This window comes from Nelumbo nucifera, chromosome 1, assembly GCF_055504915.1.
Source record: "Nelumbo nucifera cultivar China Antique chromosome 1, China Antique-T2T, whole genome shotgun sequence".
In the NCBI taxonomy this organism is placed as follows: Eukaryota; Viridiplantae; Streptophyta; class Magnoliopsida; order Proteales; family Nelumbonaceae; genus Nelumbo; species Nelumbo nucifera.
The window spans coordinates 197,542,963-197,559,236 of NC_142649.1; positions in this window are offsets into that span (position 1 = coordinate 197,542,963).

Here is a 16,274-nt window from a genome sequence, read left to right on the forward strand (position 1 = left end):
AACTCTAAGGCAGACCTGAATTATAACAACGGGACTTGCGTCCTCTCAAACAATGAGAGTTGTAGGGCTAATCCTAGGACGCCAAGTGTCAATCCTCATAGACAGTGGCAGCTCCCTTAACTTCATAACTCAAGTCTTGGTGGATAAAATGGGACTTCCGGTTCAACCAACAACAGCCTTTACGGTTCATGTGGCCAACGGTAATAGCCTATCCTGCAATAGCATTTGCACGGGCCTACCACTAAAGGTTCAGGGTTATCAGTTTGCGGTGGACCTATATCCTCTCCATCTCAGTGGAGTGGACATGGTGCTAGGCATTCAATGGCTAAGACAGCTAGGACCCATGGTCTGTGTCTGGGCCCGTCTCACCATGGACTTCACATCAGGGAACTCTACAGTCCATCTACAAGGGCAAACATGCAAGGGTCCAAGGCCCATTAGTCTTGCAACACTAACAAAGCAAAGAGGAGATCCAAATCAGCCCATATTCATGCACATGGACTCAAATTGGACCAGCCCATCTTTAGCTAACAGCAGCCCAGATGGGCCTAGAGACTTCCAAAGCCGCCTACAACAACTCCTTCAACACTATGGCAACGTGTTCAAAGAACCCCAAGGATTGCCACCACGCCGGGAGCATAACCACCGCATCCCCCTCATACCGGGATCAGCCCTAACCAATGTAAGACCCTACCGATACCCTTACTTTCAAAAGTCTGAAATCGAGAAGCAAGTTCAAGATATGCTTCAGCAAGGGATAATACAGCCCAATCACAGCCCATTCTCTTCACCGGTACTATTAGTCAAGAAAAAGGATGGGACATGGCAGTTTTTTATTGATTACAGAGCCCTTAACAGCATCACCATTAAAGACTGATTCCTGATACCAGTCATTGATGAGTTGCTTGATGAACTTAGTCAAGCCACCATATTCTCAAAACTGGATTTACGAGCTGGGTATCATCAAATAAGGGTACATAGGGAGGATATTCACAAAACGGCTTTCAGGACACATGATGGCCACTATGAGTTCCCGGTCATGCCATTTGGGCTGACCAATGCTCCAGCCACATTTCAAGCATTAATGAATGACATATTCCAGCCATATTTACGTAAGTTCATCCTTGTTTTCTTTGATGACATATTGGTCTATAGCCCCAATTGAGAGAAACATCTGAATCATCTACAGGTCACCCTTGCAACACTTGAGGTCCACCAGTTGTTCGCTAAAGAGTCCAAGTGCTCCTTTGGACAAAACCAAGTTTACTACTTGGGACATGTTGTAGAGAAGGGGACTGTAGCGTCTGACCCAGATAAAATCTCCAGTATAATGGGCTGGCCGCAACCCAAATGTGTGAAAGAATTGAGGGCCTTCTTGGGCCTGTCCGGGTACTACCGCCGCTTCATAAAAAACTACGGCCTAATAGCTACCCCATTGACCCAATTGTTGAAACAAGACGCTTTTAACTGGTCAACCCAGGCCCAACAAGCTTTTGAGCAATTGAGACAGGCAGTTGCGAGCCCTCCAACATTAGCACTGCCCGATTTCACAAAAGACTTCATCATTGAGTGTGATGCCTCCAGTCAAGGCGTTGGGGCTGTTCTCATGCAAGAGGGGCGACCACTAGCCTTTTTCAACAAGGCCTTAACATCACAAAAGTGGGCCAAATCAGTTTATGAGCGAGAATTAATAGCAATAGTCTTAGCAGTCCAACATTGGCGATCCTACTTGATCGGTAGACGGTTCACAATTCGGACCGACCATCAAAGTCTGAAGTTCTTATTGGATCAATCAGTTTTATCCCCGGAACAACAACGCTGGATATCCAAGCTACTGGGGTACGACTACAGAATTGAATACAAAGCAGGGGCTGCTAACCGGGTGGCGGACGCCCTCTCACGGCACCCACAGTCATTTCAGTTACTAGTATCTTCCCCAACTTCTCCACTCTTGGATCTACTACGAAAAGAAGCCCAATCCCATAAGGAGTTACAGCAGTTGAAAGCCCAAGTATTGGCAAATCCCTCACTGCACCCTGGGTACACCATTAAGAATGATCTACTCTTCTTCAAAGGACGCCTGGAAATTCCGGCAGCTTCTGCTCATCTCAGGAAGCTCCTGGAATTATTCCACGCCTCACCCACAGGTGGCCACTCCGGCATCCTACGAACACAAAAGCGCATCACCACACAATTCCATTGGAAAGGCATGCGTACATCTATCCAGAACTTCATAGCCGGGTGTGCATTATGCCAACAAAACAAGTCGGCCACTACAACACCAGCAGGCCTCTTGCAACCACTCCCAATACCAACCCAAGTCTGGGATGATATATCAATGGATTTCATCACGGGATTGCCCGTTTCTGCCAGCAAAACAGTTATCCTTGTGGTAGTGGATAGACTGACGAAATACAATAATTTCCTACCTCTATCACACCCATTTACAGCAGCCACAATTGCTGAATTGTTCCTCCGGGAAATTGTGCGCCTACACGGGCTTCCCAGCTCAATTGTATCAGACAGGGACCCTATCTTTATGAGCCGTTTCTGGGCTGAGCTTTTCCGCCTACACGGGGTTAAACTGTTCAAGTCAACTAGCTACCACCCCCAATCTGATGGACAGACAGAGGCGGTTAACAAGAGTCTCGAAACATATCTTAGATGCTTCGCGGGAGATCGACCAAGACAATGGGTGAAGTGGATCCACTGGGCCGAATGGTGGTACAACACCACTTTCCATAGCGTCGCGGGGATGACACCCTTCAGAGCTTTATATGGTCGGGACCCTCCCCCTCTACTTCCTTATGAAAAAGGAACCACCACAATAGCGGCCGTTGAAGAACAGCTAACGCAACGAGATGAGGTGCTAAGGGAACTAAGACATCATCTCTTACAGGCACAGCAATGGATGAAGCACACCTATGATAAACACCACAAGAATGTCCAATATGAAGTAGGTGATTGGGTGTTTAGTGGTGCACAATCTAACACCTTTCCTATGAGCAATAGGGAGGTCAAGGTCATTAGCAGCAGAGGTATCAATTTCAATAGAATCAGGAACATCATTGGGAGCCAAGTTACCTGAGTGGATATGATCATCCCCCGAGTTTGATGGCACTGGAGGTACAACTTCTAGATTCTCCACAGCTCTTGAATTTGGTTGGCCTTTGCGACAACAGAAGAAGACACGAAAGGGCGGAGGATCAGAAAGAGGAGGGAGTTGAACCAGTTTCTCCTCATGCCTACACTCCCCCTGAGGAGAAACAGGAAAGAAAGGCTCATCCTTAAAGAAAGAAACATCCATGGAGACATAGAATTTCTGAGAAACAGGATCAAAACAACGGTATTCCTTTTGAGTGAAGGAGTACCCAAGGAATATGCAAGGAATAGCACGAGAATCCAATTTCCCACGAGTGGGAGACAGATTTCGGACAAAGCACTGACAACCAAATACACGAGGAGGAATGGGAAGAAGGGGGGCCTTAGGAAAGAGAAGCTGATGTGGGGCTTTGTACTCTAACAAACGAGAGGGCATACGGTTAATGAGGTAGGTAGAACAAAGAACAGCCTCAAGCCAAAAACGTTTGGGGACATTCATATGGAGTAGTAAACCCCGAGCCACTTCAAGGAGATGTCGATTCTTCCGTTCAGCCACACCATTTTGTTGTGGTGTTCGGGCACAAGAGCTACGGTGAAGTGAACCACACGAAGCAAAGAACTCCGTGAGATCACTATGAAAAAACTCTTTCGCATTGTCTGACTGAAAAATTTGGATTTCAGTTTGAAATTGAGTGAAAACCATCCGCTGAAAATCTTGGATAATTTTTGGTACTTCCTCCCTGTTTCACATAGGATATACCCAAGTATATCTAGAATAATCATCAATGAGGGTAATAAAATACTTGTAACCATTCTCAGATGGTAAAGTAACAGGGCCCCATACATCAGAATGAACAATGTGAAAAGGAAATTCATATTTACTATTTTTTTGAAGAAAATGAGTTCTACTTACTTAACTGACACGTTTGACAAGAGAAATCTGAAACGAACATTGACTTAAACAGTTTTGGAAACACAACTTTTAAAGACTCAAAAGACAAATGACCAAGGCGACAACGCCATAAATAAACTTGACTCTTACAGGACTGACTCACAGACTTTGTAACATGAAGACCAGCCTTATTCTCCAGCATGTAAAGTCCATCAACCATACATCCCCTACCAATCGTCCCCCCCGAGGCCAGATCCTGAATCACACAATGAGAAGGGAAAAAGGTCACTGAGCAGTTTAAGGAATTAGTAACACTACTAATAGAGAACAAATTAATGGGAAATTTTGGAACATGTAGGACATCAAAAAGGGTAAGGCCAAGGGGAAGAGAGATGGTTCCTTGACCAGCTATAGAAGTGTATGATCCATCAGCTAGTCTCACCTTGTCTCTTTCAGAAAGAAGGTGATAGGTTTGAAAGTAAGAGGACATACCAATCATGTGTTTTGACGCTCCAGAATCAATGATCCGTGGAGAGTCAAGGGTGTGAGAAGCAACATGGAAAGTTGTGGCAGAGTTACCTGACGTAGATGCAAATGAGGTTGAGGGAGGAGCATCCATCTAACGAATTGCTCTACCATAGAGCTCTAAATGGTCACAGAAGGAATTCATAATATCCTCCCTTGGATCAGATCCAGAGAGATGTGTCTGAGTCACAGTATGGATGGAGGGCTGATTCTCCCGAGTAGCCATGTTGGCCATAGTGTATTTCTTTGTACCTTGTTGTCCTGACCTTTTATTCACATCTGAACCTTGCTTCTTATTCAGATCTTGAGCCCATTTTGGTTGAAGATCTCAACATGTATCTCTGGTGTGTCGAGGTTTCTGGCAATGAGTACACCACAATTTGTCTTTATCCTCTGTTTTTTTCTAGAGATCTCCTTTCTTGGAAGAATTTCCCACACTAGTAGAGACACCCCCTTTTGCTGCCAACACAACTGCATCTCCACCAGGGCTGTTCATCAAATTCCTTCTACTCTCTTCAGATTGTACAAGAACATAAACTTCCTGAACTGATGGAAGATCCTTAGAACTGAGAATCTGGACTCTGATAGATTCATACAGAGGGTTCAAACCATGTAAGAAGGCAAACACTCTCTGCTGGGAGACAAGCTTCTTGTACAGTTTTGCATCCTCGTCACACTTACAGTCCACATTCTGGTAATTGTCCAACTCCTTCCAGACAGAAGTCAAGTCAGAGTAATATACCGATAAACACCTCTTCCCCTGTTTACAAGTAGACGATTCTGCCTATAGTCGATAGATCTTGGCATAGTGTCGCAATTCTGAATATGTAGATTTTGCTTGTTCTCAGATCTCATATGTTGTTTCAGCCCACATGAAATTCTTCCTTATTTGAGGTTGCATGGAGACTAAGAGCCAAGACATAACCATGTTGTTCTCCTGATTCCATCTATCATATTCAGCACTCCCAGAGTTTGGTTCTTTAATTCTCCCATTAATATATCCTATCTTCCCCCTTGCAGTGATGTACAACTTGATCCCTCTTGACCACTCTAGGTAATTTAAACCATCAAGAGGGACAACAGCCATGGGAAAGGATAGGTCACCACCCCCACTCATTCCATTCAGCATTGAGGAAACTCCAGATGTGGCAGAATCTTCACCGCTAATGATTTCAGATTTAAAAACAACACCCAAAGGAGGAACACTGCCTCAAAAAAAAAAGACTATTGTTGCAGCACACAAACAGGTCCTTATGACCTACGGTTTCACAGGGATCCAAAAACAAACACTGCTGTTGCAGCACATAAACAGGTCCTTATGACCTACGGTTTTGCAGGGATCATACGACCCCACAACAGAGTGGAAGGAGAAAGGTGAAGTTCACCACACCTAATCGGCAGACCTGGTACATGTCCAACTTCAGGGCAGCCGAACAATCAATGAGAGCAAAGTAAAAAAGGTTACTTCAATCCATCAACAGGGGAGTCGAACAATCAATGAGAACAAAGTAACAAAAAAAGGTACCTCAGTCGAATACCAGGGTGGCCGAACAGCAGATGAACAACAGATAATACCTTTGTGAACATCAGATGATAGCCTCTAAAAGTTTCAGACGAACATCAGGGGATGAAAACAAAACTTCTCCATGAAAGTTTCAGTCGAACATCAGATGGAAATTTCTCCATAAAACAGAACCTTCTCCACGCTGGAAGATGAAAAGTCAGGCAGACTTCTACTTGCTGAAAGCCGAATAGCAGATGGACACAACTGGAAGATGAAGGGACAGACTGCTCGACTTTGGAAGATGAAAAAATCAGACTGCCCGACATCACCCTTCAGGCCTGGACGACATGCTCCGATACCATGTTGAACAAGAGAAAAGGAGAGAGGAGAGGCGAGAGGACTGAGAGCCCAAAAAGAATATTGCAGGCGTGCAATATGTTATTATTTATACTAGGATGGCCGTACAACTTAAAGAATGAAGAAATTACAAAAGTACCCTTGCAGTACCAAACATATATACAACATCTGTCAACAGGTCTCAGTAACACTGTCCCATATCTCCTTAGCCGAAGACATCCAGAGATAATGCTGACTTATATGAGGTTGCATAGAGTTGACCAACCATCCTATGACAGTATAGTTCTCTTGCATCCATTTCTCAAATTCAGGGTCTGCCTCTTCGGGTTTCACTTTACTACCTGTGAGATACCCGAGTTTTCCTCTACTACAGACATAAATTCTTATAGACTGTGCCCAAGCAAGATAATTTGTCCCATCTAGCTTGATTGTGGTTACACCAGTCAAAACGGAATCTACCGAGCCAAGGCCTAAAACCGGCACTTGTTTGAACTCACTTCCGTATGGCTCCATTAATCAAACGGAAATCAAAGAACCAGAAATTTTGTCTATATAAACTTACTTAAAGTCAAACCAGAACCCAGATGCTTGAAAACTAGGGTTTTACTCCGTCTAGTTGTTGGGGAGGAAGAGAGAAGATGCAGCCGCTCCTACCAGAACTTCCCAATCTCTTCCAAACCTGAACCGCCCTCCTTTAGGAGTCACAAGACACCTCCCAAGCACAGAGCGCCACACCCAAAGCTTCACCTTTACCTATACCTTTGAAAATCTCTAATCGGCTAGGGTTTTGGGCAACAACAGAACAACACCGCTTCTTGGCAATATCCTCTGAACTATAGAGAATCTATCTCTCCATACACTCTCTTAATCTAAGGGTGTATGGGAAAAGAAGAAGAAAGAAGAAAAAGGAAGAAATAGACCTGCTCTGATACCAAGAAAATCAGTCCTCAAATATTAGGTGTAAATTTGAAGATTAGAAGAAAAAGGAAGAAGAGAAGTAAGAGCAGCAACACAAGAGAAGAAGATGGCAAAAAGAGAAAGAAGAAGAAGAATCGAATTATCTTCCCTTTCTCCTCTAATCCTTTTTTTATTAAGAATTAAAGTTAGAGTAATGACAAGTATGCCCTTAAGTGGGCGGCCAGCTAGGCAGTAACATAAAGAGATTAAACAAAAAGAAATAACAGGCCCATTAGCCAACAATTAAAGAAAAGATATTACAAGAGAAGATACTAGGACCCATTCAGCCCAGTCTCTTTACATGTGGCAAGGTCCGCCACATGCCAACAGCAGAAATATAGCATTTCAGGCTCCGACTGGGCTCTTACAACCCCTACCCATACCGGAGAAGGTCTGGGAAGAGGTTACCATGGACTTCATAACCGGACTCCCCACCTCCCAAGGAAAGTCGGTGGTGCTAGTAGTGGTCGACCGGCTAAGCAAGTATGCCCACTTTATTGCTCTCTCCAGGCCTTACTCAGCCTCCACCGTAGCCCAGGTCTACATACGGGAAGTGGCCAAACTCCATGGGACCCCGATCTCCATTTTGACAGACCGGGACCCTCTCTCCATGAGTACCTTTTGGCAGGCTTATTTCACAGCCCAAGGTGTACATCTACTTCATTCAACCAGTTACCATCCACAGACAGATGGATAGTCAGAAGTAGTTAACCGTTCCTTGGAAACTTACTTACGGTGTTTTGTTGGAGATAAGCCCAAACAGTGGGTTAGATGGTTGCCATGGGCCAAATTCTGGTATAATACCACATTCCAAGTTTCGGCAGGGACAACTCCTTTTAAGGTACTCTACGGGTGTGACCCCCCTTCTATTCTGCCATACGAGAAGGGAACCTCCTCAGTAGCCGAAGTTGAAGCCCAACTCTCCGAGAGAGAGGATATACTCAAGACCCTCAAGTATCACCTACAGCGGGCCCAGCAGCGTATGAAAATTTCTTATGACAAGAAACACCGGGAGTTGGAATTCTCAGTGGGGGATTGGGCCTATCTGAAACTCCAACCATATAGACAAGCGTCTCTGGCCTGAAGATCAACTCAGAAGCTGTCTCCCCATTACTTTGGCCCATTTCAAGTGGTTGAAAGAATTGGGAGCATAGCCTATCGTCTTGATCTCCCTACAGAGTGCCAGTTGCATCCTGTTTTTCATGTTAGCCTCCTTAAGCCCTGCCTATCTCCTTCTGACATCACCAGCCCCACACTTCCCCTGTTTCTGAAGTTGGCGAAGTGGTGTTTGAACCGCAATGGATTAAGGATGTTCGTTGGGTGAAAATCGGCAGCAAGGCCCACAAGCAGGTCTTAGTTGTGTGGAAGGGTCTACCGGAGGAGGATGCAACCTGGGAGGATTATACCCAGCTCCAGAAGCAATTTCCCACCATCGACCTTGAGGACAAGTTCGTTCTCGATGGGGAAGGGTATGTTAAGACCCGAGTAGAAGCAAACCTAGAAGGAAAGGTCCAGGCCCATAGCACTCGAAGCCCACCTCAAGCCGCCCCAGGGATCATGCACACCATGACTCCTCTGAGGTTCGTGTGCTTGCGCCGCCGTCCACGTCAGGAGGTGTGATTCGGTCGTTAGTTTGTTAGAAGATGTGCTTCACATTATAAATCTGTAATGAGCTCTTGAGAGCATCAGATGAGTAATACAATAAATGTCTTCTTCTTCCTTCTTTCTTCTTTCCTCTTTCTCTCTCTCTCTCTCTCCCCTCTCGAGTATCTCAGGAGGGTGAGCTCCCTCGAACCAGCTCCAACTATTCTCAGTCACAGTCCACAGTTCCATCAGTATCATATGCATACATGTGTACATTTCATTAAAAGGCTCATATGGAAAAAATATTAAACAAATAGAAAAAAGTGCAGTTTCTTTTACAAATTTGAAAAAAAAAAGGAAAAAAGATTATAGGAGTTATAAAAACCAAACAGGAGACATATATTTTGCTTTCATCTTTATTATGTATTCGAGTCTTCTTTCTTTCCAGTATTAACCATTAACCATGTAGTTTGATCTTGCCAGAATTGTTGCATGAAGACTCTCTTCATCCTATCTTGTTCTTGGCCACAGCAAGGTTCTACAGAAGTTTGCTTTCTTTTTCCCATCCACGGGCCATCTCTCTCTTCCCAAGTTCAAGATGGGTTAAGACTCTTCTATCCACATTTTTGTCTTCTTATTAGTCAATCAATCAGTCTATGTTTTTAACTGTCAAAGTTTTAATAAAGAATGAAATCTATATAGCGAAGCACTAAAGATCCTTTTTCTGTTAGGCTAGCATCTTCTACCTAATCCCATTTTTATTGATTTACAGCAATCATTATGAGAAAGCCTCCAAAAACGCTAATTACTCACCCCCTTGTTTGGCTATCGTGTCAACCAAGTTGTTTGCTGATGTTTGGAGCCATTTGAAGGTTCCCAATTCCTTTGCCAAGTATTTAACTTTTTATCATAATATGTCCATCCACAAGATTTGGCTATTGTTCTTTGTCCATTACACAACTACCCAGAAGTCCCCTTCCACCACTACCTATCGCTCTTTAGCCATCTCGCTACGACCCAAGAGTCCCCTTCCACAACTATATTTCTGAACTTCAGGGATCTTCCCAGACACAACTTTTGTAGGACAGCTAACAGTTTAGCTCTTTATGAGTCTAACACATATGGGTCCTGAGAAGATGGTAAGAATAGCCCCATAACTGCTTCTAAATTCTCCTACTATACCAAAATCACTAGATTATTCATACCACAATCATCAAGATTTAATTGGACTTGGAGGCTAGTTAGTGGGCATCAATCCACTGGGGTAGTGGCACCAATCCTCCAAGTCAATGGGACAGTGGTTCAACCGTCCAGGTCAATGGATCAACCCATGATGTCATCAATATGAAAAAAAAGAAAAAAACCCAGTAACCCATTGAATGAGTCAGATGGGGCAATGGTTCAATCATCAAGGTTGACAAGACAATGGGTTCTGTAACATAATGGGTTAGAGATTGAGCCAAACTGGAGTTGTGACCAGGTCACCAGTCCAACTGGGTGGGTCAATGATGGGTTGAAAACACTGGAAAGGGGGCAAACACATCCAAGGTTTTTAGCCAATGCACACCACTTTCATCAAAATGTTTTTAATGATATCTTCCTCTGACCGTCTTTTTTTTTTTTTTTAATTCTCAAATTCTTTTCTTTCCATACTGTCCACAAGACGGCTACCTTGCTCTTCAACCCATTTCTTTATGGTCTGTCCCTAGCTCTTCTAGACCCACCCTTCTGAAAGAATGGTATGATCCATCGTATGGACGCCAAAAAGGTTGCGGAATGGGAGGGCAAATTTCAAAAATTTCCTACCTTCTTCCAACTAGGAATCATATTCCCTAAATTTAGAATACAATATTCAAGGATCCTACTTGAACCGTAATCGAACCAGATCTGAACCAAAAGACAAGGGAGGAATTATACCTGATCCAGAGAATCAGTATCTCCTAAAGTTGGTGTTCACGCCCAAAGAGGACACCAAGATCCGCTCCCGCTGAAGATAACACAGCAATGTGTGGAACGGAACCAGCAGAGTGCGTCCTACACACTGAATCCTTCACAAGAATCCTCTGGAAACACTGAGCATCGAATCTTTTCAGTTCTTTCTGCAAAACTGATATCAAGAACTGATTTCTTGATTTCTTTTCTTCAAAGATTGAATCTTTTCAGAGAATGGCGGCGGCTGGAGGAGAACTCCTGAGATGAAGATGGCGAAGATTGCTTCTCTTCTCTCTAGAGTGTACGAGATCCTATCTCAATTCGCAGTAAGTTTTCTTTCTCAAAATCCTAGGTTCGATTTCTGTTAATCCTCTTAGGATTTCTCCTCTTTCTTCTTGGTTAAGAAATCTCCCAATCCCATTAGGAGTTATCCCAATCCAAATCAGTATCTGGATAGGGGATGATCTTAATCCTATCTGCAGATCAGGTTAGCTTACTCCTGATCTTATCAGGAGATTACCACATTCAAATCTAATTCGAATTTGGTCTCCTGGAGTGGATTAGGTTAAAGGCTCAATCCTTTTACTAACCTTGATCTCAGATCCGCCCCATAAGTGGGTGATCATATCAGCCCAGTCCGAAATGGGCTTTTAGCCCATTTAATAATCAGTGCTCAATTGGTTTCCAATCTGCTGCCCAGTTGGGCTTCTTTGTATGGCGTGGGACCCAAGCATTGATCTACACACCAGCCACATGGGTTCGGCCCAGCCTCTATTACAAGGCCTAGCCGAATTCACTGAGAAGCCCAGTAAACCCCTGAGCCCATCACATGGACCCTATGGGCCCAACACTTACACTAAGTGATCCTTAGGCCAAGCCATCTTATAAAAACCCAGGGATTGTGGGCAAGTGCAAGATTAGCCCATCAGGTATTAACCTAAATGGCCTTACACTTAACCTCTCAGCCCATAATGATCAAGCACTGCCCGACAAGAGATGACCTCTCCCTCAGCTGCAAGGAACAGTGATGCACTCTCTACTCATATGGATCCCGGGAATTAAAACCATTTGCAAACATTTTGAAAGCATACTTAAATATATATTATATATATAAATTTTGCAAAACAAAATTCCAACGATTGAAATCAACTGCCAGCAGTTTGGTTTCCATCAGAGAAAGTGCATTCCCAATCATTACCTTTGTCCGACAAAGGGGCTAATCCTGTCACTATGATCACCCACTCAGATGAATTCTCAGACTGCCCCAACATGCCCAGGTTTTGACCCCCGCTAAGGATCTCACTGATTGGCATATCAAAGACAGCCCAATCCGACATCTAGTGAAGTATCATAATCGAGTCTAGGGGTCAGGTGTAACTTTTCAGTTTTGCCCATCTATCTCTAAGGTACAGGGCAATACTGGAAATCTGGTTCGGTTCAAGGATTCGAGTAATCCCATACTGCACGTGCCTTAGGTCTTACCTTGGTGGCCGAGACAGGCCATCCCAATACTTGGCGGCACATCATTATCAGCCTTGGCAGGATAAATCTCCCCAGACGTATTCAATGGCTGTGAACATTTAAAACTAACACGAGTCTCATTAAGTGTCCAGTTTTAGGGTCTTACACAGAATCATACCAAACAACATGAATCAAACATGCACTTTATTTATTTACACTAAATATCAAAAGTACATCAAATCAGATTGAAGCTAAGGGCATACAAAACTGTCTAACACCTTCAACTTGCAAAACAGGTCAACCCTTTAATACTTTTTCATTCCTTCATTGAATATACTTGAGCTAAGATAATAATTGAATCAAATAAGAAGACATTCTAATTTGAATTTCAGCATTTTCAGATTTTTTTTCACTATACTTCTCTACCCTATGCAGGCCTAAATATAGGAACCCAACCAACCATCCCAGCCATCTAAGTCCCTTCTTAAACCTTCTACATATATGCTTTATCCACTATTGAAATCCTATCAAATAGTTGCAAATTTCTGCAAAACTAAAGTCATTAGTTCACTTTGTTGCATCAGTCAAGTAATCCAGAAACCAGTTGTTTATTAAAAGTAGGACCCAACTCATTCTAGATCAATTTTTGATATCAGAGAAGCAGATGCTAAATCTGAAGCATTATCTGAAGACCATGATGGCACAAAGAAATCCCTACAACAAAGCAAACTAATTTTCTGGAATTGAAGAACAATAAAGATGCAGTCTCAAATTCAAGCTCAAATCTCATCCAACAAATCTGTATTTACAGTTGCCATGTTCCATGAACAGTCATACCTTAATAAAGATGTTAGCCAGGAAAGCATCTTTGATAACAGAAGTGCACTAGCTATACAGCCATTAAAGCCTGCAGTCGCTCCTTCCCATGTCTTCTTTGGGCTAATTTGAGTAAGTGGTGTTCAAAAAAACACTGCATTGCAGTACAAAAGCCTTCCTCAAAGATCTAATCATCTGCAGCCCAAAGTTAAAGAAGCAAGTCAACATAGAATTTTCTTTCACATCTCTTTTTAAGTGTTTTGTAATATGAAAGTACAATAAACAAAACAAATGCCAAAAATAATGACATCATGAACAGAACTACTAGAGGATTCAACATGGAATCAGAACATGACAACAGCATTGTATGTCCAAGCTGACAGGCACAGATATTGGTGCATCATAGAACAAAATTAGGAAAACCTCACATTTCTATTGTAACATAAATGGCATACATGCTTCCCCAATATCCATGGAAGTAAAGTCACATAGGAAATTTCCTCAGTTCTACATCAGCACATCTACAATACTCAAAAATGAGCCAGTTGACAATTATGTAATATAATATCATGAAAATAACAGTGCAGAGAAGACCGGCTACAGCACCGGTAAAAAGAAGTGACCTGTTGCAAGTTGAAGAGTCTAGAAGAGCTAGGGGCAGACCCAGAGATTTAGGGAATCAAGAAAGAACATGCCCAAAAAAATGAGTGTGGCTGAGATGAGAATGTTATGATGGATAAGTTATAAGACTAGAAATGATAGAATTAGAAATGAGCACATCTGAACGAACTTAGGAGTAGCTTCAATTATTGACAAGATGAGAAAAAGTCAACTGAGATGGTCATAGACAACCAACTGCAAAGTGAAGAGTGAATTTGTGTAAATAGATGGTCCCAAAAACACAAAGAGAAGACCAAAGAAAATATGGCCCAAAGTAGTAGAAAATGATTTAAAGACTTGTAATTTGATAGAAAACATGGCTCTTGATAGAGCAAATGAGCAGGAAAGAATAACCCCAAACATTTTTTATTAAGGTTGAGTACTTTTATGTTTTTCAAAGCCAGCTTAGATTGTTTGGTCATGTGCATAGACAACCAATGACTGCACAAGTGAAGAGTGAATCCATGTAAATAGAAGGTTCCAAAAACACAAAGAAAAGACCAAGAAAATGTGGCCCAAAGTGGTAGAAAACGATTTAAGGACTTATAATTTGATAGAAAACATGGCTCTTGATAGAGCAAACGAGCAGGAAAGAATTTGTGTAGCCATCCCCAAACATTTGTGATTAAGACTGAGTGCTTTAATATTTTTCAAAGTAAGATTTTTTTTTTCTGATTGGAAACGGAAACTTTCATTAAGGATATCAAATAAACATCTTACACTGTCAACCACTTAAACAAAGAGTGTTGACCCCAACATAACATCAAGAGTTATAGTACAGCCCAAAAAAAGTGTGCCCTGACTGTCCCCTGTTTTGCCAAGCTATCTGCCACAGAGTTTGCTGATCTCCTTACCCATTTAAATGTTACTCCAACTTCCCTTGCCAAGCAAATTATTTCTCTTATTTGCTGTCTATACTTCCATACACCCAACTTCTCTGTTTTCAGCCACCCTATCAACAATTTAGAATCCCCTTCCACCTCCAAGTTCTGAAATTCCCATTGCTTGGAAAATCTCAGGCCATGTAGGAGAGCCAAAATTTCAGCTCTCATAGAGTCTCCCACTCCTATGGGACCAGAGTATAGTTTGCTAATCTCCTTATCCATTTAAATGTTACTCCAACTTCCCTTGCCAAGCAAATTATTTCTCTTATTTGCTGTCTATACTTCCATACACCCAACTTCTCTGTTTTCAGCCACCCTATCAACAATTTAGAATCCCCTTCCACCTCCAAGTTCTGAAATTCCCATTGCTTGGCAAATCTCAGGCCATGTAGAAGAGCCAAAATTTCAGCTCTCATAGAGTCTCCCACTCCTATGGGACCAGAGTATAGTGCCACCATTCTGCCCTCCACATCCCTAAAGACTCCCCCAGCTCCTGAGGGTCCTGGATTACCCATGGAACTTCCATCAAAATTTAACTTTACCCTTTGTTGTGTTGCTGGTGTCCAAGAAGGCTGAAGAGCAGGCTGTCTGGTTGAAGAGTTTGCAACTACTGATCAACCCCTTTGTATATCATCCACTGAAAAATCTTTAAATAAGTCACTTACTTTCAGCCAATGTATGACCTTAATGGCCACACAGTCAATGACTTGTTCTGTTGATCTTTGTGCCCCTTGGAATATTTTTTTATTCCTTTCTTCCTATAAAGACCAAAGAATGGCTGCTCTTGTTGCCCTCCACATCACTCTCCCCTTTTCTTTGATAGTAGGAAGAAACTTGGGTTGAAAAGACTTGTCACATCCGGGGGAGGGGTCCACCTGTAGACAAATAAGGAAGAAAACCAACTCCACACACAAGAAGCAAAGGGACAAGACCGGCGTTTGTTGCCCTAGGATCAAGACTTGTCACATCCCCAAGCCAGATATCCTCCCAGTTCTTTCCAAGGAGAAGCCTTTGTTGCCCTAGGATCAAGACCGGCGTCCCATCTGTTGTCTGTCATGCCATGAATGCTTGCAATTACATTATGCCGTAAGTTCTCTTGTTCCAAAGGAAACCTCCACAGCCATTTACCCAACAGTACCAAGTTCCTAAGTTTGATGTTTCCAATCCCTAGGCCTCCACTATCCCTACTTCTTGATACCACCTCCCGCTTTACCAAATGATCTTTTTTTGTATCCCCCGACTCCTACAAAAAGTCTCTCATCAGTTTCTTTAGTTTATTGGCCACTTTTACTTTTATGGGGATCTTAAAGGTTGAGAGGTAATAGACTGGCAAATTAGTCAATGTTGACTTTATTAGAGTTATTCTACCCCCTAGAGCAGTGTTTTAAAAGCGCAAGGCACAAAATGGTGCAAGGGCCATTTTGCGCCTGAGGCGCAAGGCGCAAGCGAGGTGTGCGCCTTTTTCAGGCAAGGTGCACAATTTAAGAAAAAAAAGCTAAAAAATCAAAAAAAATGCAAAAAATTCAAAAGAAATGCAAAAAAAATAAAAAAATTATAAAACATAATATTAATAAAAATATAAACTTAAGTTTTAAAATAA